The sequence below is a fragment of the Phoenix dactylifera genome, unplaced genomic scaffold (genome assembly GCF_009389715.1).
Source record: "Phoenix dactylifera cultivar Barhee BC4 unplaced genomic scaffold, palm_55x_up_171113_PBpolish2nd_filt_p 000692F, whole genome shotgun sequence".
Classification (NCBI taxonomy): domain Eukaryota; kingdom Viridiplantae; phylum Streptophyta; class Magnoliopsida; order Arecales; family Arecaceae; genus Phoenix; species Phoenix dactylifera.
Window position 1 is genome coordinate 229,283 of NW_024068075.1, and position 8,349 is coordinate 237,631.

Consider the following 8,349-nt stretch of genomic DNA (forward strand, 5'->3'; position numbering starts at 1 on the left):
ATGGTAATAATTAGGGCAGAATATAAGTAAGGCTTAGTGCATGAATCATTTATTAAACCCAGGAATTAAAACAGATTTTTAGAAAGTTTTTAAATTATACAAAATTTTAAAGCTCATTTCAGTTAACACGAGGATTTATAAGTAGTTAAAGCTCAAAATAGGGACTGGGGATAAATTTCTCCTAACAAAACTCCCTATGAAATAAAGTCGGGAAATTTATGACGGTTTATATGAACCCGGTTTGTAACCTGGAGACTAATACATAATTTTTGATTTAACCAAGGGCTTATAAGGAATCTTTCCACCAATCTAAAACCAAAATTTCTACTGCGCTCCTTCGGCAAAGGACGATGGGAGATGGGATTGCTCCACGACCGTATCATTCTTGAGGGGGACTCTACAATAGTGATCGAGGAAATCTAGAGTCTTAGAAGCGCTATCAGGAGGAAGAGATTGCTCCAGGACATTTGTCGTCTCTTAGGCGAATGCGGTGCTTCTCGCGCAACTCATGTGTTTAGAGAGGCCAACGGTACGGCGGATTAAGTGGCGTTCTATGTAACTCATCACTTCAAAAATTTTATTTGGGAGAACTATGATTCTATTTTAGCCCTACTATATTGCCTTTTATTGTCTCATTCTTTGAACTGTACTTATACCTGTTATGTGTTGGCCGCATGTAAAAATAAAATAAAATAAAAAAAAAAGAAAAAGAAAAGAAAAAGGAAAGAAGGAGGGAAGAATGAGAGAGAGAGAAAAAAAAAAAGAAAGAAAAAGGGGGACGATGGGGTTCCATCCCTTCTTCCCGTCCCCCGTCCTCATCTGCTTCCCCCTTGATCTTCCTCCATGTCCTCGAATCCACAGTCTTTTGTCAAGCTGGGAGGCAGCTCGAGGAGCCATTCCCTTCTCTAGTTTCGACTACATCACCGATGGGGAGCCTACTTCACAAGCCTCTCAAACCATTGGAGGAGAAAAAGCACTCGCCGATGAGCACGGCCACAGCTATCGTTCAATTCTAATGAGGAGATCTCAGAAGCACCCAAACTCGGCGATGGGGGAGCAGGCACCATCATCCGAGGTGGAGCGGTGGCGCCGGCAGACGTCCTGCCGCCGCCTACGGCGGAGGAGAAGGCCACCAAGCCCAGTCTTGTCATAGGTCCCATTGAGCCATCGCCTTGCGATGCACAAGCCAGATTGGACTTGGTGTGGGCCAAACGTTATAGTATAATTATGACATAATTCTTTTCTTCCCACAACCAAAATCAATTTTAGTTCAATGAACCTAAAACTTTATAGTATATTAGAGAAATTTTAACTTGATAGAAAGTAATCACTATATATTGCTATGTTTTTTTTAAAGCTATCTTGTTTGGTCTTTCAATTGGTTAAATCATGTTTACTGTTACTTCTATAATGATATTGTTCACCAAATATTTATAATCCATCTCATTTAATTTTAAATATTAACTATTCATTTTTATTGAAATAATTTAATAAAGCATAATGAACATTATAAAGCAAAATATTTTAAATTAAATGCCTTTGATGATTTTAAGAAATAATTTTAAACATAAATTATTTAAAGTAAAACACTTAATGTGTTGAATTATTTTACTCATTTTTTGATAACATGTATTGGTCTAGCTATTGGATTAATGTCTGTTGGGGGGAATAAGATTTTTTCCCAAATGACATAAATGCCCCTAAGAAGCCGTACAACTTCCGACCCCGGACGGCCGAAGTCGGCGTCCGACTTCGGAACGCCCAACCTCAAGACGACCGACCTCGAGACCTCCGACCTAAGAAAAACCCCGATGTTCGAGGTCTACTCTTGTCAGCCACCTACTACGGCCGTGCGCCTCTAAGGTCTGGCCGAGGACCATACCCTGACGCCCCTCTGGCATTTATTGCGCATGGTCGCTGTAACTCTCCGGCTTACTCCACAATAAATGCGGATCTCCGGCTTACTCCACAATAAATGCGGATCTCCGGCTTACTCCACAATAAATGCGGATCTCCGGCTTACTCCACAATAAATGCGCATGGCTCCTGTCATCTACGGACGCTCAGCTCTCCACGGCAAATCAGCCCAGCAGAGTCTAGTCAACTATGATAAGTCTCCGATCTCGGCCATACCTCCGACACCAATGCAATAATTCGCCTGATAGCGTGCTAATTCGGGCTGTACGACGCCCTCACCGCCGACATCAGTGCAATGATCCGCCTGACCGTGCGCCGACCCGAACGACATGCCGAGCCGTACTACGGCTTCGCCTTGTTACATCGCAGGTAAACCGACCCCCGCCTATAAAAGGGAGCCTTGGCCTCTCAGGAGGGGGTTGGAAGATTGAAGCACTCTACAGACACTGTTCATCTCCTTTCTACACTACTTGCCCCCTCCCTGACTTGAGCGTCGGAGGGCCGGCGCCGGAAAACCCGGCCACCGGCTCGTGTGCAGGCACCCAGACGGAGGACTCCGCCAGCTGACGGATCGCCGCCTCGCCGCGTGGGCCAGCCATCCCTTCTCTCCGACCGCCCCAGACGGAGGACGCCGCCCGCCGACGGACCGCCGCCCCACCGTGAGAACTCGCCGCTCCCTCTCCTCGACCGAAGATTGCCCCCGGGTCCAATTTCCAGCAACAGTTGGCGCTAGAGGAAGGGACCGAGTAGCAGTCATGAAGTTGAGAAGTAAGGGAGCCTCTAACATCTCCCGGCGTCCCCCGCAAAGCCCTGGACACTCTGTCCAGAATTCTCCAACTCCGGCTGACCCAGTTCCTCAGGTCCAGCCGGAACAGTTCGACGCCTTGGTACAGCAAGTCCAGGCCCTGGCCGCCGCCGTTCAGAGTCTGCGGCGCGAGGAAGCCTTACCTACGCTCCCCCCACGGGCTCAGGCCCCGCCGGAGTGTCTCCCCAACGGCCCAGTTTTCCCAAGCCAAAACTTGCATGGCTCTTCTAGAGCCAACAACGGAGAACGAGCTTCTCCCCGGAGGGAGTTACCGGGAGAAGGTTTCGATCGGAGACCCCAACTTTCTGAGGCAGAGTCAGCCCCAGATCATCGTGAGCCGGCGCAAACCACAGCGACAATCCCACGGGTGGGGGAGCTCGACCGGAAAGTTGAGCATCTGGAGCGTCAGATTGCGGCGCTCCACAGCAAGAAGGCAAGACAAGAGGGAGACTTTGAGTTCACCACCAAGTCCCCCTTCTCCCGCCAGATCGAGGATGAGCCGGTTCCCGCGAGGTTCAAAATGCCTCAGGTGGAACCCTACAACGGGACGACCGACCCTCTCGACCACCTGGAGAGCTATCGGGCCCTCATGGCCCTACAAGGGTCCTCGGAGGCCATACTCTGCAAGGCCTTCCCAGCGACCCTCCGAGGGACCGCTCGGCTTTGGTTTTCTGGACTGAAGCCGAATACGGTGTCCTCTTTTGAGCAGCTCGGCAGGCAGTTCGCCACCAACTTCGCTGCCAGCCGGCGCCAGCGACGGACGTCAGACTCCCTCCTCGACATCAAATAGAAAGAGGGAGAGCCCCTCAAGGAGTACCTGGACCGCTTCACCGCCGCCACATGGGAGGTTCGCGAGCTAGACCAGTCGATGGCTATGTCGGCTCTGAAGACTGGGGTTCGCTCCTACCGATTCCTCTTCTCCATCGAGAAGAGCTTCCCGGCCGACTTCACTGAAATATTGGCCCGAGCCCGGAAGTATGCCAAGGCCGAGGAGGCAGTTGCATCCAGGCGGGGGGCAATTGAGCCCGCCTCCAAGAAGCAGAAGAAACGCCGCGAGGAGCGCGGCCGACAAAGGAGCCGATCCCCCCGCCGAGAGAAGAACCTCCCCAGACTGAGAAGTCCGCCCCGACAGCAGAGGCGATCTCAGCAAAGGACCCCTCCTCGGCCGAGGTCCCCACCATGGCCTCGGACGTACTCGGGAAAGTACGAGAACTACACACCCGTCAACGCTCCCCGGGCCGAAATCCTGATGGAAATCGAGGGTCGAGACTTCTTCTGACCCCCGCCTCCTATGCGAGACACGGGATTCCCCCGGAATCCCAGGAAGTATTGCCGCTTCCACCGAGATCGTGGGCACGACACGGAGGGCTGCTACCAACTCCGGGATGAGATAGAAGCGCTCATCCGACGGGGAGTACTCAACCGGTTCGTGAGGAACCGACCTGAGGAAAGGAGGCCGGCGGAGAATGTCGCACCAACCGAAAATCCGGGCGACAACAGGCCCATCGCCGATACCATCAACATGATCGGGCGGGCCTCGGCAGGAACGGCCGCCCAGAGAGCACCCCCGAAGCGCCCACGTACTGGTGAAGTCATCTCGTTCTCGGACGAGGACTTAGAAGGGGTCGAAACCCCCATGATGACGCTGTGGTCATCTCTATGATTGTAAATAGGTTTGATGTAAAGCGTGTCCTAGTTGACAATGGAAGCTCAGCCAACATTTTGTATTATCATGCCTACCAAAAAATGGGATTGACAGAAGGGCATCTCCGGAGAGTCAATGCCCCGTTGGTTGGGTTTACCGGAGATGCAGTCTCGGTTGAAGGTGAGGCTAGCTTCCTTGTCACAGTCGGCCTCGCCCCCCCGGGAGAGCACTGTGAGGATGGACCTCCTGGTGGTCCGACTTGAACAAGGCCTGCCCAAAAGACAGCTTCCCCCTCCCGAGCATCGACCAGCTCGTCGACTCCACTTCAGGACACCAACTGCTAACTTTTATGGACGCCTTTTCAGGATACAATCAAATCCGAATGGCGCCAGAAGACGAGGAGAAGACGGCCTTCATCACCGACAAGGGCACCTACTGCTACAAGGTGATGCCCTTCGGCCTGAAAAACGCTGGGGCCACCTATCAGAGACTGGTCAGCCAAATTTTTAAAGACCAGATCGGCCGGAACATGGAAGTCTATGTGGACGACATGCTGGTAAAGAGCCGAGCGGCGGAACACCACATAGCCGATCTCAACGAGACATTCGCCAAGCTCAGAAGGTACCAAATGAAACTCAATCCGGCGAAGTGCGCGTTCGGGGTCACCTCGGGCAAGTTCCTGGGTTTCATAGTGACCCCAGCGCGGAATTGAAGCCAACCCGGAGAAAATCCGGGCACTGCAAGAGATGTCGCCTCCAAAGACAGTTAAGGAGGTACAACGGCTCGCGGGGCGGGTTGCCGCCCTGGGAAGGTTCGTCTCTCGGTCAGCCGAGTGATGCCTCCCCTTCTTCAAGAGCCTCAAACGGCCGAAAGACTTCCGGTGGACAGAAGAATGCCAGCAGGCCTTTGAAGAGCTTCGGAGCCTTCTGGCCTCTCCCCCGCTGCTTACCAAGCCCCAGAAAGGCGAGATCCTTTACTTATATCTGGCCGTCTCCCCAGCTGCAGTGAGCTCAGTTCTCGTCCGGGAAGAGGACAAGCTCCAAAAGCCGGTCTATTACACCAGCCGGGTTCTCAGGGATGCTGAGACCCGATATTCTAAACTTGAGAAGACCATCTTCGCTCTCATCATCTCGGCTCGGAGACTCAGGCCTTACTTCCAAGCCCACACGATAGCCATATTGACCGACCAGCCTATGAAGCAAATACTGCAGAGGTCGGATCGTGCGGGGAGGATCACCAAATGGGCGGTCGAGCTCGGGGAATTCGACCTCGAATATCGGCCCAGGCTGGCTATTAAAGCTCAGATACTCGCCGACTTAATCGTGGAGTGCACCCTTCCGGACGACCCCGAGAGGCCACCCGAATCCGTAGAGGAGGCCCCGAGGCAGCCATGGGTCCTGCACTCGGACGGGTCTTCGACCTCGGGGGGTAGCGGGGCCGGACTCATCCTCACCAGTCCAGACGGAGTGGTGGCAGAGCAAGCTTTGCGCCTCGAATTCCCGGCCTCGAACAATGAGGCCGAGTATGAGGCTCTCATCGCCGGGCTCAAGCTGGCGAAAGAACTAAAAGTGGAAGACCTGACGGCCTTCAGCGACTCCCAGCTGGTAGTGAACCAGATCCAAGGAGACTTCGAAGCTAAAGAGCCATCCATGCAAAAGTATCTCCAAAAGGTGCGGGAACTCATATCTACCCTGAATTCCTTCAATATTCAGTACATTCCCAGAGCGGAGAACCTCAGGCAGACCAGCTATCCAAATTGGCAACCTCCCGCATGAGCGAGCTTTCCAAGGGAACAGCGCTCGAATATCTTCAGATCCCCAGCACGGAGGAACCCGAGCCCACCATGTGCATCGACTCCGAGCCAAGCTGGATCGATGGGCTCGTCTGCTACCTTCAGGATGGAACCCTACCTCACGACGAGATGGAGGCTCGCCGAATCAAGCGCCAGGCTCCCCGGTATGTCTTGTACGAGAATAAACTCTATCGACGATCATTTACTTCTCCCCTTCTCAGATGCCTCCGCCCCTCCGAGGCGGACTATGCCCTCCGAGAGGTCCATGAAGGGATCTGCGGAAATCACCTGGGGGGTCGGGCACTAGCCCATAAAGTCCTGCGACAAGGATATTATTGGCCCACACTCCAGAAGGATGCAACGGATTTCGTCCGGAAGTGCGATCGGTGCCAACGAAACGCCAATATCCAGCGCCGACCTTCAGCTCTGCTGACCCCCATCATCGCCCCCTGGCCGTTTGCCCAATGGGGGATCGACATCCTGGGGCCCTTTCCCCTGGCCACCGGACAGAGAAAGTTTCTGGTCGTTTCCATCGACTACTTCACCAAATGGGTCGAGGCCGAACCCGTCGCCCGAATCACCGAGCAAAAGATGCGAGACTTCGTGTGGAAGTCCATAATCTGCAGATTCGGACTGCCCCGTATCCTTATATCTGACAATGGTCGACAATTTGACAATGTTCATTTCAGAGAATTTTGCTCTGAGCTCGGCATTGATCACCGTTTCACCTCAGTCGCTCACCCCCAGACAAACGGGGAAACTGAGGTAACTAACCGCACTATTTTGCAGGGGCTCAAGGCTAGGCTTGATCGGTCCAAAGGACAGTGGGTCGAGGACTTGTACAATGTCCTTTGGGCGTACCGGACCACGTTCCGACTGCCCACGGGAGAGACCCCCTTCAACCTAGCATACGGCACTGAGGCCGTCATCCCGTTGGAGATCGGCCTGCCTTCTCCAAGGGTGGAGCATTACGACCCCGACACCAGTTCTTCCCAGCTCAGGAGCAACTTGGACCTCGTCGAAGAGACAAGAGAGGTTGCCCGGGTCCGCATGGCGAGATACCAACAGCGAACGGCCCAATACTACAACTCTAGAGTCAAGCCCAAGCTCTTCAAAGTGGGTGAGGATGATAGTGTTATTTTGATGATTAACAAGCAATTATGTAGAGCATGCTATAAGTTAAATTGATACTTCATTTATAAGTTCATTACTCTCAGTACATTTGTTTAATTGAGAATATATATATGGTCTTGTTCATTTGAATGAATCTAACCTTAAGAATGCAGCAAAGTGTGGATTGAGTCGACCCATAGGTTGATTGGGTCGACCCCGGCACATCGAGGAATCATCTGGCACACTCCTGCAAAAACAGCACAAATGAACAGTGAGTTGGGTCGACCCAAGGTAAGCAAGAGTCGACCCAACCTCCAAAGAACCTCAAAATGCAAAGGAAGAATGCTCTCTGGATTTACTGAGAGGGTCGACCCAAGAAGAAGTTGAGTCGACCCAAGTAAACCTTGAGTCGACCCAAAGAAAGGTTGAGTCGACCCAAGTGAAGAAAGGCTGAAATTCAAGGTTCTGATTTTCCTGAGTTTGGGTCGACCCAAGAAAAATGTTGAGCTGACCCAAGGTTTGAGTCGACCCAAAGAAAGGTTGGGTCGACCCAAGGCAACAGAAGGCTGAATTTCAAGTTTCTGTGTTTTCTGAGAGGGTCGACCCAAGAAATGGTTGAGTCGACCCAAGGCAAAGTTGGGTCGACCCAAGGACAGGTTGAGCCGACCCAAACACGGGCTGAACATAACGGCTAGTTGTGCAGAAATGCTTTTTGGACTCCCAACGGCTATAAACGGCTAGTTTCTTCAATCCAACGGTTAGAAAGGACTATTTGGAGGTTGGAGAAGTATTTAAGAGGGAGTATTCATCAGAGGAAGCAAGACTTGGGGAAAATACATCAAGTGCATTCAAGAGAGAACCCTAGCAAGGCAAGCTTCATTCAAGAGCTTCATTCAAGAATCAAAAGAAAGGGATTGAGCAGATTCAAAGAGGCATCAAGAGCTCCTTCCCCCATTGAAGAGTGAAGCTTCCTTGACAAAGAAGAGCAAAGCAACTTCAAAGCGATAATTTCTTTCTAAACTCTTCTTTGTTGTTCATATTGTCTTATATGCTCATTTAGGAGTTAAATCTTTTATT